General features: G+C 50.5%; 28 non-coding genes across 28 annotated transcripts; 14 read left to right on the top strand and 14 right to left on the bottom strand.

Moving 5' to 3' along the window:
- The first annotated feature begins 407 nt into the window (after window positions 1-407).
- Trnal-uaa lies at window positions 408-491 on the top strand. Its single transcript has one exon. It is a non-coding gene; the product is annotated as a tRNA-Leu (tRNA).
- Window positions 492-1617: 1126 nt separating this feature from the next.
- On the bottom strand, window positions 1618-1689 carry Trnag-ccc. The gene has a single exon. It is a non-coding gene; the product is annotated as a tRNA-Gly (tRNA).
- Window positions 1690-2372: 683 nt separating this feature from the next.
- On the top strand, window positions 2373-2456 carry Trnal-uaa. The gene has a single exon. It is a non-coding gene; the product is annotated as a tRNA-Leu (tRNA).
- Window positions 2457-3582: 1126 nt separating this feature from the next.
- On the bottom strand, window positions 3583-3654 carry Trnag-ccc. The gene has a single exon. It is a non-coding gene; the product is annotated as a tRNA-Gly (tRNA).
- A 683-nt stretch (window positions 3655-4337) lies between these two features.
- Trnal-uaa lies at window positions 4338-4421 on the top strand. Its single transcript has one exon. It is a non-coding gene; the product is annotated as a tRNA-Leu (tRNA).
- A 1126-nt stretch (window positions 4422-5547) lies between these two features.
- Trnag-ccc lies at window positions 5548-5619 on the bottom strand. Its single transcript has one exon. It is a non-coding gene; the product is annotated as a tRNA-Gly (tRNA).
- A 683-nt stretch (window positions 5620-6302) lies between these two features.
- On the top strand, window positions 6303-6386 carry Trnal-uaa. Its single transcript has one exon. It is a non-coding gene; the product is annotated as a tRNA-Leu (tRNA).
- Window positions 6387-7502: 1116 nt separating this feature from the next.
- Trnag-ccc lies at window positions 7503-7574 on the bottom strand. The gene has a single exon. It is a non-coding gene; the product is annotated as a tRNA-Gly (tRNA).
- Window positions 7575-8257: 683 nt separating this feature from the next.
- On the top strand, window positions 8258-8341 carry Trnal-uaa. Its single transcript has one exon. It is a non-coding gene; the product is annotated as a tRNA-Leu (tRNA).
- A 1116-nt stretch (window positions 8342-9457) lies between these two features.
- Trnag-ccc lies at window positions 9458-9529 on the bottom strand. Its single transcript has one exon. It is a non-coding gene; the product is annotated as a tRNA-Gly (tRNA).
- A 683-nt stretch (window positions 9530-10212) lies between these two features.
- On the top strand, window positions 10213-10296 carry Trnal-uaa. The gene has a single exon. It is a non-coding gene; the product is annotated as a tRNA-Leu (tRNA).
- A 1126-nt stretch (window positions 10297-11422) lies between these two features.
- On the bottom strand, window positions 11423-11494 carry Trnag-ccc. The gene has a single exon. It is a non-coding gene; the product is annotated as a tRNA-Gly (tRNA).
- Window positions 11495-12178: 684 nt separating this feature from the next.
- Window positions 12179-12262, top strand: Trnal-uaa. The gene has a single exon. It is a non-coding gene; the product is annotated as a tRNA-Leu (tRNA).
- Window positions 12263-13388: 1126 nt separating this feature from the next.
- Window positions 13389-13460, bottom strand: Trnag-ccc. The gene has a single exon. It is a non-coding gene; the product is annotated as a tRNA-Gly (tRNA).
- Window positions 13461-14144: 684 nt separating this feature from the next.
- On the top strand, window positions 14145-14228 carry Trnal-uaa. The gene has a single exon. It is a non-coding gene; the product is annotated as a tRNA-Leu (tRNA).
- Window positions 14229-15354: 1126 nt separating this feature from the next.
- Trnag-ccc lies at window positions 15355-15426 on the bottom strand. The gene has a single exon. It is a non-coding gene; the product is annotated as a tRNA-Gly (tRNA).
- Window positions 15427-16109: 683 nt separating this feature from the next.
- On the top strand, window positions 16110-16193 carry Trnal-uaa. Its single transcript has one exon. It is a non-coding gene; the product is annotated as a tRNA-Leu (tRNA).
- Window positions 16194-17319: 1126 nt separating this feature from the next.
- Trnag-ccc lies at window positions 17320-17391 on the bottom strand. The gene has a single exon. It is a non-coding gene; the product is annotated as a tRNA-Gly (tRNA).
- A 684-nt stretch (window positions 17392-18075) lies between these two features.
- Window positions 18076-18159, top strand: Trnal-uaa. The gene has a single exon. It is a non-coding gene; the product is annotated as a tRNA-Leu (tRNA).
- A 1126-nt stretch (window positions 18160-19285) lies between these two features.
- Trnag-ccc lies at window positions 19286-19357 on the bottom strand. Its single transcript has one exon. It is a non-coding gene; the product is annotated as a tRNA-Gly (tRNA).
- A 683-nt stretch (window positions 19358-20040) lies between these two features.
- On the top strand, window positions 20041-20124 carry Trnal-uaa. Its single transcript has one exon. It is a non-coding gene; the product is annotated as a tRNA-Leu (tRNA).
- A 1126-nt stretch (window positions 20125-21250) lies between these two features.
- Trnag-ccc lies at window positions 21251-21322 on the bottom strand. The gene has a single exon. It is a non-coding gene; the product is annotated as a tRNA-Gly (tRNA).
- A 683-nt stretch (window positions 21323-22005) lies between these two features.
- Trnal-uaa lies at window positions 22006-22089 on the top strand. The gene has a single exon. It is a non-coding gene; the product is annotated as a tRNA-Leu (tRNA).
- Window positions 22090-23215: 1126 nt separating this feature from the next.
- On the bottom strand, window positions 23216-23287 carry Trnag-ccc. Its single transcript has one exon. It is a non-coding gene; the product is annotated as a tRNA-Gly (tRNA).
- A 683-nt stretch (window positions 23288-23970) lies between these two features.
- Window positions 23971-24054, top strand: Trnal-uaa. The gene has a single exon. It is a non-coding gene; the product is annotated as a tRNA-Leu (tRNA).
- A 1126-nt stretch (window positions 24055-25180) lies between these two features.
- On the bottom strand, window positions 25181-25252 carry Trnag-ccc. The gene has a single exon. It is a non-coding gene; the product is annotated as a tRNA-Gly (tRNA).
- A 683-nt stretch (window positions 25253-25935) lies between these two features.
- Trnal-uaa lies at window positions 25936-26019 on the top strand. The gene has a single exon. It is a non-coding gene; the product is annotated as a tRNA-Leu (tRNA).
- A 1126-nt stretch (window positions 26020-27145) lies between these two features.
- On the bottom strand, window positions 27146-27217 carry Trnag-ccc. The gene has a single exon. It is a non-coding gene; the product is annotated as a tRNA-Gly (tRNA).
- Between the last annotated feature and the right edge of the window lie 425 nt (window positions 27218-27642).

Here is a 27642-nt window from a genome sequence, read left to right as displayed (position 1 = left end):
AGAAGTAGAAAGCGCCTAAGTATCACAATATTAAGTTGGTTAGTTTGATGCTCGCCTGGAGCCTATCATTAGCTTCCCCTGAGGGCGAAATGCACAGCGTAGCCGTTGCTAGGGAACGGCCTCTTCTGTCGTTTTTTGTTTTCTCTGCGTCAGTGTGAATATTGATAACTACAGTTCTGCTCGTTCCACTCAAGACAGATGGCGACGGAAAACAATGGTGTAAGGCACCATGTTTAAGCTGTGGTTCCCGAAAGTGAGGGTGGGGTGCAACCTCACATCTGACAACTCGTTTTAAATACTCTAAAACCAACGTATTTCCTTCACACAAGAAAAAAACACGCTAATTTCGCAGTCAGGCTCTGGAGATATACCGAGAAACGACGGTGGAAGAGATTTGGCGCCCACGCGTCAGATTGGCCGAGCGGTCTAAGGCGCCAGATTTAAGCTCTGGTTCCCGAAGGGGAGCGTGGGTTCGAACCCCACATCTGACAATGCATTTTAAATATTCCAAAACTACCAATTTCGTACATGCGGGAAAACAAGTAAATTACGCGGGAACAGGTTCCACAGATACTACGAGAAACGGCAGTGACTATGGTGCTTGCCTTGCAAGTCTGATTGTCTGGCGGCCTGAAAGAATGGAAAGCTGTTAGGAGACATGGCTTTCAGCCACGAGGCCCGGAATCGATTCCCGGTAGCCGAACATTCTTTTGTTTGCTGAGTCTTGGTTATTCTCACGGCATTTACGATATCTTTGGGTTGTGGTTTTTGGGGTCCAAGCATCAGGCGAGCAAACGTGAACGAAAGCAGATATGTGCGTAAATGAGTGTCAGGGCAGTAATAAAGGTGGATGAGACGGTGGATCGGGTATTGGACTGCAGACGTGCCACATTGCGTAGCTCGATAGCTGAGTAAGTTAGAGCGTCGTGCTGTGAACACAAAGGCCACGTATTCGACCGCACCAAGTGCCATTTCATTTTTCTCCCCTAAAAGACAATGCTTCCTCCAGCGACACACTGCCAGGTAAATAACAAGCGATCTTCACAAGAAGTAAGGTGTCTACACGTTGCGCGATACTGTCGCCAACGGCCACACCGCGCGTAGTGCAGCGGTTCTCGTCTGTTCACCGGCGTTAGGAATCGTTGGCCGTGGTTAGTACATGGATGCGTGCTCGGCTGGGAACTCGACGTGCTGTTGCCTTCTTTCATTTTGCATTTTTCCTTCGGCTTCGTTGTTGCTTAGCAATAATTATGCGGTCCCGCACGCTGACGCCACTCTTGCCTCTCGGTACACTAAGGGGCGAATCTGTGGCCACAATAAAATGAAAGGTTCTGTCGTGTGTTTGTCGTTTTTTGGTCTCTCCCAGTCGTTTGTCGCGCCTGCCCTCTACATATATGCCCATTTCCAAGCGTCAGCTTTCGCGTCAGCCGAGCAAAGTCGAGACAAGTCGACACATGGAGACACACGATGCTGAGAAACGAAAGCCGCAGACTAGCGCCCTGGCAGCACGGACTGAGACGAGGGGCGAAGGAAAACTATTCGTACCGCGACAGTTCACAGTTTCGAAGATCGCGTTTCGTTACGTGGAATACCCGTAGAAGAAAAAAGTACCTTTTGTGCGGTGGCCGGGAATCGAACCCGGATCAACTGCTTGGGAAGCAACCATGCTGACCGTTACACCACCACCGCGTTGTGCTGCGTCCCACCCACGCCTTGATGTGTCGGCTACCCTCCTGCCATCAGAGGCCGAAGGCGACGGCGCTGTAGGCGCTCAACGCCAGGGCGGAGGTGAGCACATCTGAACGCAGTGCGTAGGTGCTGCTAGGGCGATGTAGCGTAGCTAGAAGCAGAACTGACAGCCGTTGAAAAACTGCCCTTTAATTTACAGCAGGGCGATAAAACAAATATCTAATGTGACGTACTTACTGATGATCCAGAGACGATTCAGCATGTGTGTGCCAATCCAGAAGTAGAAAGCGCCTAAGTATCACAATATTAAGTTGGTTAGTTTGATGCTCGCCTGGAGCCTATCATTAGCTTCCCCTGAGGGCGAAATGCACAGCGTAGCCGTTGCTAGGGAACGGCCTCTTCTGTCGTTTTTTGTTTTCTCTGCGTCAGTGTGAATATTGATAACTACAGTTCTGCTCGTTCCACTCAAGACAGATGGCGACGGAAAACAATGGTGTAAGGCACCATGTTTAAGCTGTGGTTCCCGAAAGTGAGGGTGGGGTGCAACCTCACATCTGACAACTCGTTTTAAATACTCTAAAACCAACGTATTTCCTTCACACAAGAAAAAAACACGCTAATTTCGCAGTCAGGCTCTGGAGATATACCGAGAAACGACGGTGGAAGAGATTTGGCGCCCACGCGTCAGATTGGCCGAGCGGTCTAAGGCGCCAGATTTAAGCTCTGGTTCCCGAAGGGGAGCGTGGGTTCGAACCCCACATCTGACAATGCATTTTAAATATTCCAAAACTACCAATTTCGTACATGCGGGAAAACAAGTAAATTACGCGGGAACAGGTTCCACAGATACTACGAGAAACGGCAGTGACTATGGTGCTTGCCTTGCAAGTCTGATTGTCTGGCGGCCTGAAAGAATGGAAAGCTGTTAGGAGACATGGCTTTCAGCCACGAGGCCCGGAATCGATTCCCGGTAGCCGAACATTCTTTTGTTTGCTGAGTCTTGGTTATTCTCACGGCATTTACGATATCTTTGGGTTGTGGTTTTTGGGGTCCAAGCATCAGGCGAGCAAACGTGAACGAAAGCAGATATGTGCGTAAATGAGTGTCAGGGCAGTAATAAAGGTGGATGAGACGGTGGATCGGGTATTGGACTGCAGACGTGCCACATTGCGTAGCTCGATAGCTGAGTAAGTTAGAGCGTCGTGCTGTGAACACAAAGGCCACGTATTCGACCGCACCAAGTGCCATTTCATTTTTCTCCCCTAAAAGACAATGCTTCCTCCAGCGACACACTGCCAGGTAAATAACAAGCGATCTTCACAAGAAGTAAGGTGTCTACACGTTGCGCGATACTGTCGCCAACGGCCACACCGCGCGTAGTGCAGCGGTTCTCGTCTGTTCACCGGCGTTAGGAATCGTTGGCCGTGGTTAGTACATGGATGCGTGCTCGGCTGGGAACTCGACGTGCTGTTGCCTTCTTTCATTTTGCATTTTTCCTTCGGCTTCGTTGTTGCTTAGCAATAATTATGCGGTCCCGCACGCTGACGCCACTCTTGCCTCTCGGTACACTAAGGGGCGAATCTGTGGCCACAATAAAATGAAAGGTTCTGTCGTGTGTTTGTCGTTTTTTGGTCTCTCCCAGTCGTTTGTCGCGCCTGCCCTCTACATATATGCCCATTTCCAAGCGTCAGCTTTCGCGTCAGCCGAGCAAAGTCGAGACAAGTCGACACATGGAGACACACGATGCTGAGAAACGAAAGCCGCAGACTAGCGCCCTGGCAGCACGGACTGAGACGAGGGGCGAAGGAAAACTATTCGTACCGCGACAGTTCACAGTTTCGAAGATCGCGTTTCGTTACGTGGAATACCCGTAGAAGAAAAAAGTACCTTTTGTGCGGTGGCCGGGAATCGAACCCGGATCAACTGCTTGGGAAGCAACCATGCTGACCGTTACACCACCACCGCGTTGTGCTGCGTCCCACCCACGCCTTGATGTGTCGGCTACCCTCCTGCCATCAGAGGCCGAAGGCGACGGCGCTGTAGGCGCTCAACGCCAGGGCGGAGGTGAGCACATCTGAACGCAGTGCGTAGGTGCTGCTAGGGCGATGTAGCGTAGCTAGAAGCAGAACTGACAGCCGTTGAAAAACTGCCCTTTAATTTACAGCAGGGCGATAAAACAAATATCTAATGTGACGTACTTACTGATGATCCAGAGACGATTCAGCATGTGTGTGCCAATCCAGAAGTAGAAAGCGCCTAAGTATCACAATATTAAGTTGGTTAGTTTGATGCTCGCCTGGAGCCTATCATTAGCTTCCCCTGAGGGCGAAATGCACAGCGTAGCCGTTGCTAGGGAACGGCCTCTTCTGTCGTTTTTTGTTTTCTCTGCGTCAGTGTGAATATTGATAACTACAGTTCTGCTCGTTCCACTCAAGACAGATGGCGACGGAAAACAATGGTGTAAGGCACCATGTTTAAGCTGTGGTTCCCGAAAGTGAGGGTGGGGTGCAACCTCACATCTGACAACTCGTTTTAAATACTCTAAAACCAACGTATTTCCTTCACACAAGAAAAAAACACGCTAATTTCGCAGTCAGGCTCTGGAGATATACCGAGAAACGACGGTGGAAGAGATTTGGCGCCCACGCGTCAGATTGGCCGAGCGGTCTAAGGCGCCAGATTTAAGCTCTGGTTCCCGAAGGGGAGCGTGGGTTCGAACCCCACATCTGACAATGCATTTTAAATATTCCAAAACTACCAATTTCGTACATGCGGGAAAACAAGTAAATTACGCGGGAACAGGTTCCACAGATACTACGAGAAACGGCAGTGACTATGGTGCTTGCCTTGCAAGTCTGATTGTCTGGCGGCCTGAAAGAATGGAAAGCTGTTAGGAGACATGGCTTTCAGCCACGAGGCCCGGAATCGATTCCCGGTAGCCGAACATTCTTTTGTTTGCTGAGTCTTGGTTATTCTCACGGCATTTACGATATCTTTGGGTTGTGGTTTTTGGGGTCCAAGCATCAGGCGAGCAAACGTGAACGAAAGCAGATATGTGCGTAAATGAGTGTCAGGGCAGTAATAAAGGTGGATGAGACGGTGGATCGGGTATTGGACTGCAGACGTGCCACATTGCGTAGCTCGATAGCTGAGTAAGTTAGAGCGTCGTGCTGTGAACACAAAGGCCACGTATTCGACCGCACCAAGTGCCATTTCATTTTTCTCCCCTAAAAGACAATGCTTCCTCCAGCGACACACTGCCAGGTAAATAACAAGCGATCTTCACAAGAAGTAAGGTGTCTACACGTTGCGCGATACTGTCGCCAACGGCCACACCGCGCGTAGTGCAGCGGTTCTCGTCTGTTCACCGGCGTTAGGAATCGTTGGCCGTGGTTAGTACATGGATGCGTGCTCGGCTGGGAACTCGACGTGCTGTTGCCTTCTTTCATTTTGCATTTTTCCTTCGGCTTCGTTGTTGCTTAGCAATAATTATGCGGTCCCGCACGCTGACGCCACTCTTGCCTCTCGGTACACTAAGGGGCGAATCTGTGGCCACAATAAAATGAAAGGTTCTGTCGTGTGTTTGTCGTTTTTTGGTCTCTCCCAGTCGTTTGTCGCGCCTGCCCTCTACATATATGCCCATTTCCAAGCGTCAGCTTTCGCGTCAGCCGAGCAAAGTCGAGACAAGTCGACACATGGAGACACACGATGCTGAGAAACGAAAGCCGCAGACTAGCGCCTTGGCAGCACGGACTGAGACGAGGGGCGAAGGAAAACTATTCGTACCGCGACAGTTCACAGTTTCGAAGATCGCGTTTCGTTACGTGGAATACCCGTAGAAGAAAAAAGTACCTTTTGTGCGGTGGCCGGGAATCGAACCCGGATCAACTGCTTGGGAAGCAACCATGCTGACCGTTACACCACCACCGCGTTGTGCTGCGTCCCACCCACGCCTTGATGTGTCGGCTACCCTCCTGCCATCAGAGGCCGAAGGCGACGGCGCTGTAGGCGCTCAACGCCAGGGCGGAGGTGAGCACATCTGAACGCAGTGCGTAGGTGCTGCTAGGGCGATGTAGCGTAGCTAGAAGCAGAACTGACAGCCGTTGAAAAACTGCCCTTTAATTTACAGCAGGGCGATAAAACAAATATCTAATGTGACGTACTTACTGATGATCCAGAGACGATTCAGCATGTGTGTGCCAATCCAGAAGTAGAAAGCGCCTAAGTATCACAATATTAAGTTGGTTAGTTTGATGCTCGCCTGGAGCCTATCATTAGCTTCCCCTGAGGGCGAAATGCACAGCGTAGCCGTTGCTAGGGAACGGCCTCTTCTGTCGTTTTTTGTTTTCTCTGCGTCAGTGTGAATATTGATAACTACAGTTCTGCTCGTTCCACTCAAGACAGATGGCGACGGAAAACAATGGTGTAAGGCACCATGTTTAAGCTGTGGTTCCCGAAAGTGAGGGTGGGGTGCAACCTCACATCTGACAACTCGTTTTAAATGCTCTAAAACCAACGTATTTCCTTCACACAAGAAAAAAACACGCTAATTTCGCAGTCAGGCTCTGGAGATATACCGAGAAACGACGGTGGAAGAGATTTGGCGCCCACGCGTCAGATTGGCCGAGCGGTCTAAGGCGCCAGATTTAAGCTCTGGTTCCCGAAGGGGAGCGTGGGTTCGAACCCCACATCTGACAATGCATTTTAAATATTCCAAAACTACCAATTTCGTACATGCGGGAAAACAAGTAAATTACGCGGGAACAGGTTCCACAGATACTACGAGAAACGGCAGTGACTATGGTGCTTGCCTTGCAAGTCTGATTGTCTGGCGGCCTGAAAGAATGGAAAGCTGTTAGGAGACATGGCTTTCAGCCACGAGGCCCGGAATCGATTCCCGGTAGCCGAACATTCTTTTGTTTGCTGAGTCTTGGTTATTCTCACGGCATTTACGATATCTTTGGGTTGTGGCTTTTGGGGTCCAAGCATCAGGCGAGCAAACGTGAACGAAAGCAGATATGTGCGTAAATGAGTGTCAGGGCAGTAATAAAGGTGGATGAGACGGTGGATCGGGTATTGGACTGCAGAGGTGCCACATTGCGTAGCTCGATAGCTGAGTAAGTTAGAGCGTCGTGCTGTGAACACAAAGGCCACGTATTCGACCGCACCAAGTGCCATTTCATTTTTCTCCCCTAAAAGACAATGCTTCCTCCAGCGACACACTGCCAGGTAAATAACAAGCGATCTTCACAAGAAGTAAGGTGTCTACACGTTGCGCGATACTGTCGCCAACGGCCACACCGCGCGTAGTGCAGCGGTTCTCGTCTGTTCACCGGCGTTAGGAATCGTTGGCCGTGGTTAGTACATGGATGCGTGCTCGGCTGGGAACTCGACGTGCTGTTGCCTTCTTTCATTTTGCATTTTTCCTTCGGCTTCGTTGTTGCTTAGCAATAATTATGTGGTCCCGCACGCTGACGCCACTCTTGCCTCTCGGTACACTAAGGGGCGAATCTGTGGCCACAATAAAATGAAAGGTTCTGTCGTGTGTTTGTCGTTTTTTGGTCTCTCCCAGTCGTTTGTCGCGCCTGCCCTCTACATATATGCCCATTTCCAAGCGTCAGCTTTCGCGTCAGCCGAGCAAAGTCGACACATGGAGACACACGATGCTGAGAAACGAAAGCCGCAGACTAGCGCCCTGGCAGCACGGACTGAGACGAGGGGCGAAGGAAAACTATTCGTACCGCGACAGTTCACAGTTTCGAAGATCGCGTTTCGTTACGTGGAATACCCGTAGAAGAAAAAAGTACCTTTCGTGCGGTGGCCGGGAATCGAACCCGGATCAACTGCTTGGGAAGCAACCATGCTGACCGTTACACCACCACCGCGTTGTGCTGCGTCCCACCCACGCCTTGATGTGTCGGCTACCCTCCTGCCATCAGAGGCCGAAGGCGACGGCGCTGTAGGCGCTCAACGCCAGGGCGGAGGTGAGCACATCTGAACGCAGTGCGTAGGTGCTGCTAGGGCGATGTAGCGTAGCTAGAAGCAGAACTGACAGCCGTTGAAAAACTGCCCTTTAATTTACAGCAGGGCGATAAAACAAATATCTAATGTGACGTACTTACTGATGATCCAGAGACGATTCAGCATGTGTGTGCCAATCCAGAAGTAGAAAGCGCCTAAGTATCACAATATTAAGTTGGTTAGTTTGATGCTCGCCTGGAGCCTATCATTAGCTTCCCCTGAGGGCGAAATGCACAGCGTAGCCGTTGCTAGGGAACGGCCTCTTCTGTCGTTTTTTGTTTTCTCTGCGTCAGTGTGAATATTGATAACTACAGTTCTGCTCGTTCCACTCAAGACAGATGGCGACGGAAAACAATGGTGTAAGGCACCATGTTTAAGCTGTGGTTCCCGAAAGTGAGGGTGGGGTGCAACCTCACATCTGACAACTCGTTTTAAATACTCTAAAACCAACGTATTTCCTTCACACAAGAAAAAAACACGCTGATTTCGCAGTCAGGCTCTGGAGATATACCGAGAAACGACGGTGGAAGAGATTTGGCGCCCACGCGTCAGATTGGCCGAGCGGTTTAAGGCGCCAGATTTAAGCTCTGGTTCCCGAAGGGGAGCGTGGGTTCGAACCCCACATCTGACAATGCATTTTAAATATTCCAAAACTACCAATTTCGTACATGCGGGAAAACAAGTAAATTACGCGGGAACAGGTTCCACAGATACTACGAGAAACGGCAGTGACTATGGTGCTTGCCTTGCAAGTCTGATTGTCTGGCGGCCTGAAAGAATGGAAAGCTGTTAGGAGACATGGCTTTCAGCCACGAGGCCCGGAATCGATTCCCGGTAGCCGAACATTCTTTTGTTTGCTGAGTCTTGGTTATTCTCACGGCATTTACGATATCTTTGGGTTGTGGCTTTTGGGGTCCAAGCATCAGGCGAGCAAACGTGAACGAAAGCAGATATGTGCGTAAATGAGTGTCAGGGCAGTAATAAAGGTGGATGAGACGGTGGATCGGGTATTGGACTGCAGAGGTGCCACATTGCGTAGCTCGATAGCTGAGTAAGTTAGAGCGTCGTGCTGTGAACACAAAGGCCACGTATTCGACCGCACCAAGTGCCATTTCATTTTTCTCCCCTAAAAGACAATGCTTCCTCCAGCGACACACTGCCAGGTAAATAACAAGCGATCTTCACAAGAAGTAAGGTGTCTACACGTTGCGCGATACTGTCGCCAACGGCCACACCGCGCGTAGTGCAGCGGTTCTCGTCTGTTCACCGGCGTTAGGAATCGTTGGCCGTGGTTAGTACATGGATGCGTGCTCGGCTGGGAACTCGACGTGCTGTTGCCTTCTTTCATTTTGCATTTTTCCTTCGGCTTCGTTGTTGCTTAGCAATAATTATGTGGTCCCGCACGCTGACGCCACTCTTGCCTCTCGGTACACTAAGGGGCGAATCTGTGGCCACAATAAAATGAAAGGTTCTGTCGTGTGTTTGTCGTTTTTTGGTCTCTCCCAGTCGTTTGTCGCGCCTGCCCTCTACATATATGCCCATTTCCAAGCGTCAGCTTTCGCGTCAGCCGAGCAAAGTCGACACATGGAGACACACGATGCTGAGAAACGAAAGCCGCAGACTAGCGCCCTGGCAGCACGGACTGAGACGAGGGGCGAAGGAAAACTATTCGTACCGCGACAGTTCACAGTTTCGAATATCGCGTTTCGTTACGTGGAATACCCGTAGAAGAAAAAAGTACCTTTCGTGCGGTGGCCGGGAATCGAACCCGGATCAACTGCTTGGGAAGCAACCATGCTGACCGTTACACCACCACCGCGTTGTGCTGCGTCCCACCCACGCCTTGATGTGTCGGCTACCCTCCTGCCATCAGAGGCCGAAGGCGACGGCGCTGTAGGCGCTCAACGCCAGGGCGGAGGTGAGCACATCTGAACGCAGTGCGTAGGTGCTGCTAGGGCGATGTAGCGTAGCTAGAAGCAGAACTGACAGCCGTTGAAAAACTGCCCTTTAATTTACAGCAGGGCGATAAAACAAATATCTAATGTGACGTACTTACTGATGATCCAGAGACGATTCAGCATGTGTGTGCCAATCCAGAAGTAGAAAGCGCCTAAGTATCACAATATTAAGTTGGTTAGTTTGATGCTCGCCTGGAGCCTATCATTAGCTTCCCCTGAGGGCGAAATGCACAGCGTAGCCGTTGCTAGGGAACGGCCTCTTCTGTCGTTTTTTGTTTTCTCTGCGTCAGTGTGAATATTGATAACTACAGTTCTGCTCGTTCCACTCAAGACAGATGGCGACGGAAAACAATGGTGTAAGGCACCATGTTTAAGCTGTGGTTCCCGAAAGTGAGGGTGGGGTGCAACCTCACATCTGACAACTCGTTTTAAGTACTCTAAAACCAACGTATTTCCTTCACACAAGAAAAAAACACGCTAATTTCGCAGTCAGGCTCTGGAGATATACCGAGAAACGACGGTGGAAGAGATTTGGCGCCCACGCGTCAGATTGGCCGAGCGGTCTAAGGCGCCAGATTTAAGCTCTGGTTCCCGAAGGGGAGCGTGGGTTCGAACCCCACATCTGACAATGCATTTTAAATATTCCAAAACTACCAATTTCGTACATGCGGGAAAACAAGTAAATTACGCGGGAACAGGTTCCACAGATACTACGAGAAACGGCAGTGACTATGGTGCTTGCCTTGCAAGTCTGATTGTCTGGCGGCCTGAAAGAATGGAAAGCTGTTAGGAGACATGGCTTTCAGCCACGAGGCCCGGAATCGATTCCCGGTAGCCGAACATTCTTTTGTTTGCTGAGTCTTGGTTATTCTCACGGCATTTACGATATCTTTGGGTTGTGGTTTTTGGGGTCCAAGCATCAGGCGAGCAAACGTGAACGAAAGCAGATATGTGCGTAAATGAGTGTCAGGGCAGTAATAAAGGTGGATGAGACGGTGGATCGGGTATTGGACTGCAGACGTGCCACATTGCGTAGCTCGATAGCTGAGTAAGTTAGAGCGTCGTGCTGTGAACACAAAGGCCACGTATTCGACCGCACCAAGTGCCATTTCATTTTTCTCCCCTAAAAGACAATGCTTCCTCCAGCGACACACTGCCAGGTAAATAACAAGCGATCTTCACAAGAAGTAAGGTGTCTACACGTTGCGCGATACTGTCGCCAACGGCCACACCGCGCGTAGTGCAGCGGTTCTCGTCTGTTCACCGGCGTTAGGAATCGTTGGCCGTGGTTAGTACATGGATGCGTGCTCGGCTGGGAACTCGACGTGCTGTTGCCTTCTTTCATTTTGCATTTTTCCTTCGGCTTCGTTGTTGCTTAGCAATAATTATGCGGTCCCGCACGCTGACGCCACTCTTGCCTCTCGGTACACTAAGGGGCGAATCTGTGGCCACAATAAAATGAAAGGTTCTGTCGTGTGTTTGTCGTTTTTTGGTCTCTCCCAGTCGTTTGTCGCGCCTGCCCTCTACATATATGCCCATTTCCAAGCGTCAGCTTTCGCGTCAGCCGAGCAAAGTCGAGACAAGTCGACACATGGAGACACACGATGCTGAGAAACGAAAGCCGCAGACTAGCGCCCTGGCAGCACGGACTGAGACGAGGGGCGAAGGAAAACTATTCGTACCGCGACAGTTCACAGTTTCGAAGATCGCGTTTCGTTACGTGGAATACCCGTAGAAGAAAAAAGTACCTTTTGTGCGGTGGCCGGGAATCGAACCCGGATCAACTGCTTGGGAAGCAACCATGCTGACCGTTACACCACCACCGCGTTGTGCTGCGTCCCACCCACGCCTTGATGTGTCGGCTACCCTCCTGCCATCAGAGGCCGAAGGCGACGGCGCTGTAGGCGCTCAACGCCAGGGCGGAGGTGAGCACATCTGAACGCAGTGCGTAGGTGCTGCTAGGGCGATGTAGCGTAGCTAGAAGCAGAACTGACAGCCGTTGAAAAACTGCCCTTTAATTTACAGCAGGGCGATAAAACAAATATCTAATGTGACGTACTTACTGATGATCCAGAGACGATTCAGCATGTGTGTGCCAATCCAGAAGTAGAAAGCGCCTAAGTATCACAATATTAAGTTGGTTAGTTTGATGCTCGCCTGGAGCCTATCATTAGCTTCCCCTGAGGGCGAAATGCACAGCGTAGCCGTTGCTAGGGAACGGCCTCTTCTGTCGTTTTTTGTTTTCTCTGCGTCAGTGTGAATATTGATAACTACAGTTCTGCTCGTTCCACTCAAGACAGATGGCGACGGAAAACAATGGTGTAAGGCACCATGTTTAAGCTGTGGTTCCCGAAAGTGAGGGTGGGCTGCAACCTCACATCTGACAACTCGTTTTAAATACTCTAAAACCAACGTATTTCCTTCACACAAGAAAAAAAACACGCTAATTTCGCAGTCAGGCTCTGGAGATATACCGAGAAACGACGGTGGAAGAGATTTGGCGCCCACGCGTCAGATTGGCCGAGCGGTCTAAGGCGCCAGATTTAAGCTCTGGTTCCCGAAGGGGAGCGTGGGTTCGAACCCCACATCTGACAATGCATTTTAAATATTCCAAAACTACCAATTTCGTACATGCGGGAAAACAAGTAAATTACGCGGGAACAGGTTCCACAGATACTACGAGAAACGGCAGTGACTATGGTGCTTGCCTTGCAAGTCTGATTGTCTGGCGGCCTGAAAGAATGGAAAGCTGTTAGGAGACATGGCTTTCAGCCACGAGGCCCGGAATCGATTCCCGGTAGCCGAACATTCTTTTGTTTGCTGAGTCTTGGTTATTCTCACGGCATTTACGATATCTTTGGGTTGTGGTTTTTGGGGTCCAAACATCAGGCGAGCAAACGTGAACGAAAGCAGATATGTGCGTAAATGAGTGTCAGGGCAGTAATAAAGGTGGATGAGACGGTGGATCGGGTATTGGACTGCAGACGTGCCACATTGCGTAGCTCGATAGCTGAGTAAGTTAGAGCGTCGTGCTGTGAACACAAAGGCCACGTATTCGACCGCACCAAGTGCCATTTCATTTTTCTCCCCTAAAAGACAATGCTTCCTCCAGCGACACACTGCCAGGTAAATAACAAGCGATCTTCACAAGAAGTAAGGTGTCTACACGTTGCGCGATACTGTCGCCAACGGCCACACCGCGCGTAGTGCAGCGGTTCTCGTCTGTTCACCGGCGTTAGGAATCGTTGGCCGTGGTTAGTACATGGATGCGTGCTCGGCTGGGAACTCGACGTGCTGTTGCCTTCTTTCATTTTGCATTTTTCCTTCGGCTTCGTTGTTGCTTAGCAATAATTATGCGGTCCCGCACGCTGACGCCACTCTTGCCTCTCGGTACACTAAGGGGCGAATCTGTGGCCACAATAAAATGAAAGGTTCTGTCGTGTGTTTGTCGTTTTTTGGTCTCTCCCAGTCGTTTGTCGCGCCTGCCCTCTACATATATGCCCATTTCCAAGCGTCAGCTTTCGCGTCAGCCGAGCAAAGTCGAGACAAGTCGACACATGGAGACACACGATGCTGAGAAACGAAAGCCGCAGACTAGCGCCCTGGCAGCACGGACTGAGACGAGGGGCGAAGGAAAACTATTCGTACCGCGACAGTTCACAGTTTCGAAGATCGCGTTTCGTTACGTGGAATACCCGTAGAAGAAAAAAGTACCTTTTGTGCGGTGGCCGGGAATCGAACCCGGATCAACTGCTTGGGAAGCAACCATGCTGACCGTTACACCACCACCGCGTTGTGCTGCGTCCCACCCACGCCTTGATGTGTCGGCTACCCTCCTGCCATCAGAGGCCGAAGGCGACGGCGCTGTAGGCGCTCAACGCCAGGGCGGAGGTGAGCACATCTGAACGCAGTGCGTAGGTGCTGCTAGGGCGATGTAGCGTAGCTAGAAGCAGAACTGACAGCCGTTGAAAAACTGCCCTTTAATTTACAGCAGGGCGATAAAACAAATATCTAATGTGACGTACTTACTGATGATCCAGAGACGATTCAGCATGTGTGTGCCAATCCAGAAGTAGAAAGCGCCTAAGTATCACAATATTAAGTTGGTTAGTTTGATGCTCGCCTGGAGCCTATCATTAGCTTCCCCTGAGGGCGAAATGCACAGCGTAGCCGTTGCTAGGGAACGGCCTCTTCTGTCGTTTTTTGTTTTCTCTGCGTCAGTGTGAATATTGATAACTACAGTTCTGCTCGTTCCACTCAAGACAGATGGCGACGGAAAACAATGGTGTAAGGCACCATGTTTAAGCTGTGGTTCCCGAAAGTGAGGGTGGGCTGCAACCTCACATCTGACAACTCGTTTTAAATACTCTAAAACCAACGTATTTCCTTCACACAAGAAAAAAAACACGCTAATTTCGCAGTCAGGCTCTGGAGATATACCGAGAAACGACGGTGGAAGAGATTTGGCGCCCACGCGTCAGATTGGCCGAGCGGTCTAAGGCGCCAGATTTAAGCTCTGGTTCCCGAAGGGGAGCGTGGGTTCGAACCCCACATCTGACAATGCATTTTAAATATTCCAAAACTACCAATTTCGTACATGCGGGAAAACAAGTAAATTACGCGGGAACAGGTTCCACAGATACTACGAGAAACGGCAGTGACTATGGTGCTTGCCTTGCAAGTCTGATTGTCTGGCGGCCTGAAAGAATGGAAAGCTGTTAGGAGACATGGCTTTCAGCCACGAGGCCCGGAATCGATTCCCGGTAGCCGAACATTCTTTTGTTTGCTGAGTCTTGGTTATTCTCACGGCATTTACGATATCTTTGGGTTGTGGTTTTTGGGGTCCAAACATCAGGCGAGCAAACGTGAACGAAAGCAGATATGTGCGTAAATGAGTGTCAGGGCAGTAATAAAGGTGGATGAGACGGTGGATCGGGTATTGGACTGCAGACGTGCCACATTGCGTAGCTCGATAGCTGAGTAAGTTAGAGCGTCGTGCTGTGAACACAAAGGCCACGTATTCGACCGCACCAAGTGCCATTTCATTTTTCTCCCCTAAAAGACAATGCTTCCTCCAGCGACACACTGCCAGGTAAATAACAAGCGATCTTCACAAGAAGTAAGGTGTCTACACGTTGCGCGATACTGTCGCCAACGGCCACACCGCGCGTAGTGCAGCGGTTCTCGTCTGTTCACCGGCGTTAGGAATCGTTGGCCGTGGTTAGTACATGGATGCGTGCTCGGCTGGGAACTCGACGTGCTGTTGCCTTCTTTCATTTTGCATTTTTCCTTCGGCTTCGTTGTTGCTTAGCAATAATTATGCGGTCCCGCACGCTGACGCCACTCTTGCCTCTCGGTACACTAAGGGGTGAATCTGTGGCCACAATAAAATGAAAGGTTCTGTCGTGTGTTTGTCGTTTTTTGGTCTCTCCCAGTCGTTTGTCGCGCCTGCCCTCTACATATATGCCCATTTCCAAGCGTCAGCTTTCGCGTCAGCCGAGCAAAGTCGAGACAAGTCGACACATGGAGACACACGATGCTGAGAAACGAAAGCCGCAGACTAGCGCCCTGGCAGCACGGACTGAGACGAGGGGCGAAGGAAAACTATTCGTACCGCGACAGTTCACAGTTTCGAAGATCGCGTTTCGTTACGTGGAATACCCGTAGAAGAAAAAAGTACCTTTTGTGCGGTGGCCGGGAATCGAACCCGGATCAACTGCTTGGGAAGCAACCATGCTGACCGTTACACCACCACCGCGTTGTGCTGCGTCCCACCCACGCCTTGATGTGTCGGCTACCCTCCTGCCATCAGAGGCCGAAGGCGACGGCGCTGTAGGCGCTCAACGCCAGGGCGGAGGTGAGCACATCTGAACGCAGTGCGTAGGTGCTGCTAGGGCGATGTAGCGTAGCTAGAAGCAGAACTGACAGCCGTTGAAAAACTGCCCTTTAATTTACAGCAGGGCGATAAAACAAATATCTAATGTGACGTACTTACTGATGATCCAGAGACGATTCAGCATGTGTGTGCCAATCCAGAAGTAGAAAGCGCCTAAGTATCACAATATTAAGTTGGTTAGTTTGATGCTCGCCTGGAGCCTATCATTAGCTTCCCCTGAGGGCGAAATGCACAGCGTAGCCGTTGCTAGGGAACGGCCTCTTCTGTCGTTTTTTGTTTTCTCTGCGTCAGTGTGAATATTGATAACTACAGTTCTGCTCGTTCCACTCAAGACAGATGGCGACGGAAAACAATGGTGTAAGGCACCATGTTTAAGCTGTGGTTCCCGAAAGTGAGGGTGGGGTGCAACCTCACATCTGACAACTCGTTTTAAATACTCTAAAACCAACGTATTTCCTTCACACAAGAAAAAAACACGCTAATTTCGCAGTCAGGCTCTGGAGATATACCGAGAAACGACGGTGGAAGAGATTTGGCGCCCACGCGTCAGATTGGCCGAGCGGTCTAAGGCGCCAGATTTAAGCTCTGGTTCCCGAAGGGGAGCGTGGGTTCGAACCCCACATCTGACAATGCATTTTAAATATTCCAAAACTACCAATTTCGTACATGCGGGAAAACAAGTAAATTACGCGGGAACAGGTTCCACAGATACTACGAGAAACGGCAGTGACTATGGTGCTTGCCTTGCAAGTCTGATTGTCTGGCGGCCTGAAAGAATGGAAAGCTGTTAGGAGACATGGCTTTCAGCCACGAAGCCCGGAATCGATTCCCGGTAGCCGAACATTCTTTTGTTTGCTGAGTCTTGGTTATTCTCACGGCATTTACGATATCTTTGGGTTGTGGTTTTTGGGGTCCAAACATCAGGCGAGCAAACGTGAACGAAAGCAGATATGTGCGTAAATGAGTGTCAGGGCAGTAATAAAGGTGGATGAGACGGTGGATCGGGTATTGGACTGCAGACGTGCCACATTGCGTAGCTCGATAGCTGAGTAAGTTAGAGCGTCGTGCTGTGAACACAAAGGCCACGTATTCGACCGCACCAAGTGCCATTTCATTTTTCTCCCCTAAAAGACAATGCTTCCTCCAGCGACACACTGCCAGGTAAATAACAAGCGATCTTCACAAGAAGTAAGGTGTCTACACGTTGCGCGATACTGTCGCCAACGGCCACACCGCGCGTAGTGCAGCGGTTCTCGTCTGTTCACCGGCGTTAGGAATCGTTGGCCGTGGTTAGTACATGGATGCGTGCTCGGCTGGGAACTCGACGTGCTGTTGCCTTCTTTCATTTTGCATTTTTCCTTCGGCTTCGTTGTTGCTTAGCAATAATTATGCGGTCCCGCACGCTGACGCCACTCTTGCCTCTCGGTACACTAAGGGGCGAATCTGTGGCCACAATAAAATGAAAGGTTCTGTCGTGTGTTTGTCGTTTTTTGGTCTCTCCCAGTCGTTTGTCGCGCCTGCCCTCTACATATATGCCCATTTCCAAGCGTCAGCTTTCGCGTCAGCCGAGCAAAGTCGAGACAAGTCGACACATGGAGACACACGATGCTGAGAAACGAAAGCCGCAGACTAGCGCCCTGGCAGCACGGACTGAGACGAGGGGCGAAGGAAAACTATTCGTACCGCGACAGTTCACAGTTTCGAAGATCGCGTTTCGTTACGTGGAATACCCGTAGAAGAAAAAAGTACCTTTTGTGCGGTGGCCGGGAATCGAACCCGGATCAACTGCTTGGGAAGCAACCATGCTGACCGTTACACCACCACCGCGTTGTGCTGCGTCCCACCCACGCCTTGATGTGTCGGCTACCCTCCTGCCATCAGAGGCCGAAGGCGACGGCGCTGTAGGCGCTCAACGCCAGGGCGGAGGTGAGCACATCTGAACGCAGTGCGTAGGTGCTGCTAGGGCGATGTAGCGTAGCTAGAAGCAGAACTGACAGCCGTTGAAAAACTGCCCTTTAATTTACAGCAGGGCGATAAAACAAATATCTAATGTGACGTACTTACTGATGATCCAGAGACGATTCAGCATGTGTGTGCCAATCCAGAAGTAGAAAGCGCCTAAGTATCACAATATTAAGTTGGTTAGTTTGATGCTCGCCTGGAGCCTATCATTAGCTTCCCCTGAGGGCGAAATGCACAGCGTAGCCGTTGCTAGGGAACGGCCTCTTCTGTCGTTTTTTGTTTTCTCTGCGTCAGTGTGAATATTGATAACTACAGTTCTGCTCGTTCCACTCAAGACAGATGGCGACGGAAAACAATGGTGTAAGGCACCATGTTTAAGCTGTGGTTCCCGAAAGTGAGGGTGGGCTGCAACCTCACATCTGACAACTCGTTTTAAATACTCTAAAACCAACGTATTTCCTTCACACAAGAAAAAAAACACGCTAATTTCGCAGTCAGGCTCTGGAGATATACCGAGAAACGACGGTGGAAGAGATTTGGCGCCCACGCGTCAGATTGGCCGAGCGGTCTAAGGCGCCAGATTTAAGCTCTGGTTCCCGAAGGGGAGCGTGGGTTCGAACCCCACATCTGACAATGCATTTTAAATATTCCAAAACTACCAATTTCGTACATGCGGGAAAACAAGTAAATTACGCGGGAACAGGTTCCACAGATACTACGAGAAACGGCAGTGACTATGGTGCTTGCCTTGCAAGTCTGATTGTCTGGCGGCCTGAAAGAATGGAAAGCTGTTAGGAGACATGGCTTTCAGCCACGAGGCCCGGAATCGATTCCCGGTAGCCGAACATTCTTTTGTTTGCTGAGTCTTGGTTATTCTCACGGCATTTACGATATCTTTGGGTTGTGGTTTTTGGGGTCCAAACATCAGGCGAGCAAACGTGAACGAAAGCAGATATGTGCGTAAATGAGTGTCAGGGCAGTAATAAAGGTGGATGAGACGGTGGATCGGGTATTGGACTGCAGACGTGCCACATTGCGTAGCTCGATAGCTGAGTAAGTTAGAGCGTCGTGCTGTGAACACAAAGGCCACGTATTCGACCGCACCAAGTGCCATTTCATTTTTCTCCCCTAAAAGACAATGCTTCCTCCAGCGACACACTGCCAGGTAAATAACAAGCGATCTTCACAAGAAGTAAGGTGTCTACACGTTGCGCGATACTGTCGCCAACGGCCACACCGCGCGTAGTGCAGCGGTTCTCGTCTGTTCACCGGCGTTAGGAATCGTTGGCCGTGGTTAGTACATGGATGCGTGCTCGGCTGGGAACTCGACGTGCTGTTGCCTTCTTTCATTTTGCATTTTTCCTTCGGCTTCGTTGTTGCTTAGCAATAATTATGCGGTCCCGCACGCTGACGCCACTCTTGCCTCTCGGTACACTAAGGGGCGAATCTGTGGCCACAATAAAATGAAAGGTTCTGTCGTGTGTTTGTCGTTTTTTGGTCTCTCCCAGTCGTTTGTCGCGCCTGCCCTCTACATATATGCCCATTTCCAAGCGTCAGCTTTCGCGTCAGCCGAGCAAAGTCGAGACAAGTCGACACATGGAGACACACGATGCTGAGAAACGAAAGCCGCAGACTAGCGCCCTGGCAGCACGGACTGAGACGAGGGGCGAAGGAAAACTATTCGTACCGCGACAGTTCACAGTTTCGAAGATCGCGTTTCGTTACGTGGAATACCCGTAGAAGAAAAAAGTACCTTTCGTGCGGTGGCCGGGAATCGAACCCGGATCAACTGCTTGGGAAGCAACCATGCTGACCGTTACACCACCACCGCGTTGTGCTGCGTCCCACCCACGCCTTGATGTGTCGGCTACCCTCCTGCCATCAGAGGCCGAAGGCGACGGCGCTGTAGGCGCTCAACGCCAGGGCGGAGGTGAGCACATCTGAACGCAGTGCGTAGGTGCTGCTAGGGCGATGTAGCGTAGCTAGAAGCAGAACTGACAGCCGTTGAAAAACTGCCCTTTAATTTACAGCAGGGCGATAAAACAAATATCTAATGTGACGTACTTACTGATGATCCAGAGACGATTCAGCATGTGTGTGCCAATCCAGAAGTAGAAAGCGCCTAAGTATCACAATATTAAGTTGGTTAGTTTGATGCTCGCCTGGAGCCTATCATTAGCTTCCCCTGAGGGCGAAATGCACAGCGTAGCCGTTGCTAGGGAACGGCCTCTTCTGTCGTTTTTTGTTTTCTCTGCGTCAGTGTGAATATTGATAACTACAGTTCTGCTCGTTCCACTCAAGACAGATGGCGACGGAAAACAATGGTGTAAGGCACCATGTTTAAGCTGTGGTTCCCGAAAGTGAGGGTGGGGTGCAACCTCACATCTGACAACTCGTTTTAAATACTCTAAAACCAACGTATTTCCTTCACACAAGAAAAAAACACGCTGATTTCGCAGTCAGGCTCTGGAGATATACCGAGAAACGACGGTGGAAGAGATTTGGCGCCCACGCGTCAGATTGGCCGAGCGGTCTAAGGCGCCAGATTTAAGCTCTGGTTCCCGAAGGGGAGCGTGGGTTCGAACCCCACATCTGACAATGCATTTTAAATATTCCAAAACTACCAATTTCGTACATGCGGGAAAACAAGTAAATTACGCGGGAACAGGTTCCAGAGATACTACGAGAAACGGCAGTGACTATGGTGCTTGCCTTGCAAGTCTGATTGTCTGGCGGCCTGAAAGAATGGAAAGCTGTTAGGAGACATGGCTTTCAGCCACGAGGCCCGGAATCGATTCCCGGTAGCCGAACATTCTTTTGTTTGCTGAGTCTTGGTTATTCTCACGGCATTTACGATATCTTTGGGTTGTGGTTTTTGGGGTCCAAGCATCAGGCGAGCAAACGTGAACGAAAGCAGATATGTGCGTAAATGAGTGTCAGGGCAGTAATAAAGGTGGATGAGACGGTGGATCGGGTATTGGACTGCAGACGTGCCACATTGCGTAGCTCGATAGCTGAGTAAGTTAGAGCGTCGTGCTGTGAACACAAAAGCCACGTATTCGACCGCACCAAGTGCCATTTCATTTTTCTCCCCTAAAAGACAATGCTTCCTCCAGCGACACACTGCCAGGTAAATAACAAGCGATCTTCACAAGAAGTAAGGTGTCTACACGTTGCGCGATACTGTCGCCAACGGCCACACCGCGCGTAGTGCAGCGGTTCTCGTCTGTTCACCGGCGTTAGGAATCGTTGGCCGTGGTTAGTACATGGATGCGTGCTCGGCTGGGAACTCGACGTGCTGTTGCCTTCTTTCATTTTGCATTTTTCCTTCGGCTTCGTTGTTGCTTAGCAATAATTATGCGGTCCCGCACGCTGACGCCACTCTTGCCTCTCGGTACACTAAGGGGCGAATCTGTGGCCACAATAAAATGAAAGGTTCTGTCGTGTGTTTGTCGTTTTTTGGTCTCTCCCAGTCGTTTGTCGCGCCTGCCCTCTACATATATGCCCATTTCCAAGCGTCAGCTTTCGCGTCAGCCGAGCAAAGTCGAGACAAGTCGACACATGGAGACACACGATGCTGAGAAACGAAAGCCGCAGACTAGCGCCCTGGCAGCACGGACTGAGACGAGGGGCGAAGGAAAACTATTCGTACCGCGACAGTTCACAGTTTCGAAGATCGCGTTTCGTTACGTGGAATACCCGTAGAAGAAAAAAGTACCTTTTGTGCGGTGGCCGGGAATCGAACCCGGATCAACTGCTTGGGAAGCAACCATGCTGACCGTTACACCACCACCGCGTTGTGCTGCGTCCCACCCACGCCTTGATGTGTCGGCTACCCTCCTGCCATCAGAGGCCGAAGGCGACGGCGCTGTAGGCGCTCAACGCCAGGGCGGAGGTGAGCACATCTGAACGCAGTGCGTAGGTGCTGCTAGGGCGATGTAGCGTAGCTAGAAGCAGAACTGACAGCCGTTGAAAAACTGCCCTTTAATTTACAGCAGGGCGATAAAACAAATATCTAATGTGACGTACTTACTGATGATCCAGAGACGATTCAGCATGTGTGTGCCAATCCAGAAGTAGAAAGCGCCTAAGTATCACAATATTAAGTTGGTTAGTTTGATGCTCGCCTGGAGCCTATCATTAGCTTCCCCTGAGGGCGAAATGCACAGCGTAGCCGTTGCTAGGGAACGGCCTCTTCTGTCGTTTTTTGTTTTCTCTGCGTCAGTGTGAATATTGATAACTACAGTTCTGCTCGTTCCACTCAAGACAGATGGCGACGGAAAACAATGGTGTAAGGCACCATGTTTAAGCTGTGGTTCCCGAAAGTGAGGGTGGGGTGCAACCTCACATCTGACAACTCGTTTTAAATACTCTAAAACCAACGTATTTCCTTCACACAAGAAAAAAACACGCTGATTTCGCAGTCAGGCTCTGGAGATATACCGAGAAACGACGGTGGAAGAGATTTGGCGCCCACGCGTCAGATTGGCCGAGCGGTCTAAGGCGCCAGATTTAAGCTCTGGTTCCCGAAGGGGAGCGTGGGTTCGAACCCCACATCTGACAATGCATTTTAAATATTCCAAAACTACCAATTTCGTACATGCGGGAAAACAAGTAAATTACGCGGGAACAGGTTCCAGAGATACTACGAGAAACGGCAGTGACTATGGTGCTTGCCTTGCAAGTCTGATTGTCTGGCGGCCTGAAAGAATGGAAAGCTGTTAGGAGACATGGCTTTCAGCCACGAGGCCCGGAATCGATTCCCGGTAGCCGAACATTCTTTTGTTTGCTGAGTCTTGGTTATTCTCACGGCATTTACGATATCTTTGGGTTGTGGTTTTTGGGGTCCAAGCATCAGGCGAGCAAACGTGAACGAAAGCAGATATGTGCGTAAATGAGTGTCAGGGCAGTAATAAAGGTGGATGAGACGGTGGATCGGGTATTGGACTGCAGACGTGCCACATTGCGTAGCTCGATAGCTGAGTAAGTTAGAGCGTCGTGCTGTGAACACAAAAGCCACGTATTCGACCGCACCAAGTGCCATTTCATTTTTCTCCCCTAAAAGACAATGCTTCCTCCAGCGACACACTGCCAGGTAAATAACAAGCGATCTTCACAAGAAGTAAGGTGTCTACACGTTGCGCGATACTGTCGCCAACGGCCACACCGCGCGTAGTGCAGCGGTTCTCGTCTGTTCACCGGCGTTAGGAATCGTTGGCCGTGGTTAGTACATGGATGCGTGCTCGGCTGGGAACTCGACGTGCTGTTGCCTTCTTTCATTTTGCATTTTTCCTTCGGCTTCGTTGTTGCTTAGCAATAATTATGCGGTCCCGCACGCTGACGCCACTCTTGCCTCTCGGTACACTAAGGGGCGAATCTGTGGCCACAATAAAATGAAAGGTTCTGTCGTGTGTTTGTCGTTTTTTGGTCTCTCCCAGTCGTTTGTCGCGCCTGCCCTCTACATATATGCCCATTTCCAAGCGTCAGCTTTCGCGTCAGCCGAGCAAAGTCGAGACAAGTCGACACATGGAGACACACGATGCTGAGAAACGAAAGCCGCAGACTAGCGCCCTGGCAGCACGGACTGAGACGAGGGGCGAAGGAAAACTATTCGTACCGCGACAGTTCACAGTTTCGAAGATCGCGTTTCGTTACGTGGAATACCCGTAGAAGAAAAAAGTACCTTTTGTGCGGTGGCCGGGAATCGAACCCGGATCAACTGCTTGGGAAGCAACCATGCTGACCGTTACACCACCACCGCGTTGTGCTGCGTCCCACCCACGCCTTGATGTGTCGGCTACCCTCCTGCCATCAGAGGCCGAAGGCGACGGCGCTGTAGGCGCTCAACGCCAGGGCGGAGGTGAGCACATCTGAACGCAGTGCGTAGGTGCTGCTAGGGCGATGTAGCGTAGCTAGAAGCAGAACTGACAGCCGTTGAAAAACTGCCCTTTAATTTACAGCAGGGCGATAAAACAAATATCTAATGTGACGTACTTACTGATGATCCAGAGACGATTCAGCATGTGTGTGCCAATCCAGAAGTAGAAAGCGCCTAAGTATCACAATATTAAGTTGGTTAGTTTGATGCTCGCCTGGAGCCTATCATTAGCTTCCCCTGAGGGCGAAATGCACAGCGTAGCCGTTGCTAGGGAACGGCCTCTTCTGTCGTTTTTTGTTTTCTCTGCGTCAGTGTGAATATTGATAACTACAGTTCTGCTCGTTCCACTCAAGACAGATGGCGACGGAAAACAATGGTGTAAGGCACCATGTTTAAGCTGTGGTTCCCGAAAGTGAGGGTGGGGTGCAACCTCACATCTGACAACTCGTTTTAAATACTCTAAAACCAACGTATTTCCTTCACACAAGAAAAAAACACGCTGATTTCGCAGTCAGGCTCTGGAGATATACCGAGAAACGACGGTGGAAGAGATTTGGCGCCCACGCGTCAGATTGGCCGAGCGGTCTAAGGCGCCAGATTTAAGCTCTGGTTCCCGAAGGGGAGCGTGGGTTCGAACCCCACATCTGACAATGCATTTTAAATATTCCAAAACTACCAATTTCGTACATGCGGGAAAACAAGTAAATTACGCGGGAACAGGTTCCAGAGATACTACGAGAAACGGCAGTGACTATGGTGCTTGCCTTGCAAGTCTGATTGTCTGGCGGCCTGAAAGAATGGAAAGCTGTTAGGAGACATGGCTTTCAGCCACGAGGCCCGGAATCGATTCCCGGTAGCCGAACATTCTTTTGTTTGCTGAGTCTTGGTTATTCTCACGGCATTTACGATATCTTTGGGTTGTGGTTTTTGGGGTCCAAGCATCAGGCGAGCAAACGTGAACGAAAGCAGATATGTGCGTAAATGAGTGTCAGGGCAGTAATAAAGGTGGATGAGACGGTGGATCGGGTATTGGACTGCAGACGTGCCACATTGCGTAGCTCGATAGCTGAGTAAGTTAGAGCGTCGTGCTGTGAACACAAAAGCCACGTATTCGACCGCACCAAGTGCCATTTCATTTTTCTCCCCTAAAAGACAATGCTTCCTCCAGCGACACACTGCCAGGTAAATAACAAGCGATCTTCACAAGAAGTAAGGTGTCTACACGTTGCGCGATACTGTCGCCAACGGCCACACCGCGCGTAGTGCAGCGGTTCTCGTCTGTTCACCGGCGTTAGGAATCGTTGGCCGTGGTTAGTACATGGATGCGTGCTCGGCTGGGAACTCGACGTGCTGTTGCCTTCTTTCATTTTGCATTTTTCCTTCGGCTTCGTTGTTGCTTAGCAATAATTATGCGGTCCCGCACGCTGACGCCACTCTTGCCTCTCGGTACACTAAGGGGCGAATCTGTGGCCACAATAAAATGAAAGGTTCTGTCGTGTGTTTGTCGTTTTTTGGTCTCTCCCAGTCGTTTGTCGCGCCTGCCCTCTACATATATGCCCATTTCCAAGCGTCAGCTTTCGCGTCAGCCGAGCAAAGTCGAGACAAGTCGACACATGGAGACACACGATGCTGAGAAACGAAAGCCGCAGACTAGCGCCCTGGCAGCACGGACTGAGACGAGGGGCGAAGGAAAACTATTCGTACCGCGACAGTTCACAGTTTCGAAGATCGCGTTTCGTTACGTGGAATACCCGTAGAAGAAAAAAGTACCTTTTGTGCGGTGGCCGGGAATCGAACCCGGATCAACTGCTTGGGAAGCAACCATGCTGACCGTTACACCACCACCGCGTTGTGCTGCGTCCCACCCACGCCTTGATGTGTCGGCTACCCTCCTGCCATCAGAGGCCGAAGGCGACGGCGCTGTAGGCGCTCAACGCCAGGGCGGAGGTGAGCACATCTGAACGCAGTGCGTAGGTGCTGCTAGGGCGATGTAGCGTAGCTAGAAGCAGAACTGACAGCCGTTGAAAAACTGCCCTTTAATTTACAGCAGGGCGATAAAACAAATATCTAATGTGACGTACTTACTGATGATCCAGAGACGATTCAGCATGTGTGTGCCAATCCAGAAGTAGAAAGCGCCTAAGTATCACAATATTAAGTTGGTTAGTTTGATGCTCGCCTGGAGCCTATCATTAGCTTCCCCTGAGGGCGAAATGCACAGCGTAGCCGTTGCTAGGGAACGGCCTCTTCTGTCGTTTTTTGTTTTCTCTGCGTCAGTGTGAATATTGATAACTACAGTTCTGCTCGTTCCACTCAAGACAGATGGCGACGGAAAACAATGGTGTAAGGCACCATGTTTAAGCTGTGGTTCCCGAAAGTGAGGGTGGGGTGCAACCTCACATCTGACAACTCGTTTTAAATACTCTAAAACCAACGTATTTCCTTCACACAAGAAAAAAACACGCTGATTTCGCAGTCAGGCTCTGGAGATATACCGAGAAACGACGGTGGAAGAGATTTGGCGCCCACGCGTCAGATTGGCCGAGCGGTCTAAGGCGCCAGATTTAAGCTCTGGTTCCCGAAGGGGAGCGTGGGTTCGAACCCCACATCTGACAATGCATTTTAAATATTCCAAAACTACCAATTTCGTACATGCGGGAAAACAAGTAAATTACGCGGGAACAGGTTCCAGAGATACTACGAGAAACGGCAGTGACTATGGTGCTTGCCTTGCAAGTCTGATTGTCTGGCGGCCTGAAAGAATGGAAAGCTGTTAGGAGACATGGCTTTCAGCCACGAGGCCCGGAATCGATTCCCGGTAGCCGAACATTCTTTTGTTTGCTGAGTCTTGGTTATTCTCACGGCATTTACGATATCTTTGGGTTGTGGTTTTTGGGGTCCAAGCATCAGGCGAGCAAACGTGAACGAAAGCAGATATGTGCGTAAATGAGTGTCAGGGCAGTAATAAAGGTGGATGAGACGGTGGATCGGGTATTGGACTGCAGACGTGCCACCTTGCGTAGCTCGATAGCTGAGTAAGTTAGAGCGTCGTGCTGTGAACACAAAAGCCACGTATTCGACCGCACCAAGTGCCATTTCATTTTTCTCCCCTAAAAGACAATGCTTCCTCCAGCGACACACTGCCAGGTAAATAACAAGCGATCTTCACAAGAAGTAAGGTGTCTACACGTTGCGCGATACTGTCGCCAACGGCCACACCGCGCGTAGTGCAGCGGTTCTCGTCTGTTCACCGGCGTTAGGAATCGTTGGCCGTGGTTAGTACATGGATGCGTGCTCGGCTGGGAACTCGACGTGCTGTTGCCTTCTTTCATTTTGCATTTTTCCTTCGGCTTCGTTGTTGCTTAGCAATAATTATGCGGTCCCGCACGCTGACGCCACTCTTGCCTCTCGGTACACTAAGGGGCGAATCTGTGGCCACAATAAAATGAAAGGTTCTGTCGTGTGTTTGTCGTTTTTTGGTCTCTCCCAGTCGTTTGTCGCGCCTGCCCTCTACATATATGCCCATTTCCAAGCGTCAGCTTTCGCGTCAGCCGAGCAAAGTCGAGACAAGTCGACACATGGAGACACACGATGCTGAGAAACGAAAGCCGCAGACTAGCGCCCTGGCAGCACGGACTGAGACGAGGGGCGAAGGAAAACTATTCGTACCGCGACAGTTCACAGTTTCGAAGATCGCGTTTCGTTACGTGGAATACCCGTAGAAGAAAAAAGTACCTTTTGTGCGGTGGCCGGGAATCGAACCCGGATCAACTGCTTGGGAAGCAACCATGCTGACCGTTACACCACCACCGCGTTGTGCTGCGTCCCACCCACGCCTTGATGTGTCGGCTACCCTCCTGCCATCAGAGGCCGAAGGCGACGGCGCTGTAGGCGCTCAACGCCAGGGCGGAGGTGAGCACATCTGAACGCAGTGCGTAGGTGCTGCTAGGGCGATGTAGCGTAGCTAGAAGCAGAACTGACAGCCGTTGAAAAACTGCCCTTTAATTTACAGCAGGGCGATAAAACAAATATCTAATGTGACGTACTTACTGATGATCCAGAGACGATTCAGCATGTGTGTGCCAATCCAGAAGTAGAAAGCGCCTAAGTATCACAATATTAAGTTGGTTAGTTTGATGCTCGCCTGGAGCCTATCATTAGCTTCCCCTGAGGGCGAAATGCACAGCGTAGCCGTTGCTAGGGAACGGCCTCTTCTGTCGTTTTTTGTTTTCTCTGCG

Source organism: Schistocerca piceifrons, chromosome 2 (assembly GCF_021461385.2).
Source record: "Schistocerca piceifrons isolate TAMUIC-IGC-003096 chromosome 2, iqSchPice1.1, whole genome shotgun sequence".
In the NCBI taxonomy this organism is placed as follows: Eukaryota; Metazoa; Arthropoda; class Insecta; order Orthoptera; family Acrididae; genus Schistocerca; species Schistocerca piceifrons.
The sequence above is the reverse complement of the archived record's forward strand: the minus strand, read 5'-3'. Positions and strand labels throughout refer to the sequence as shown.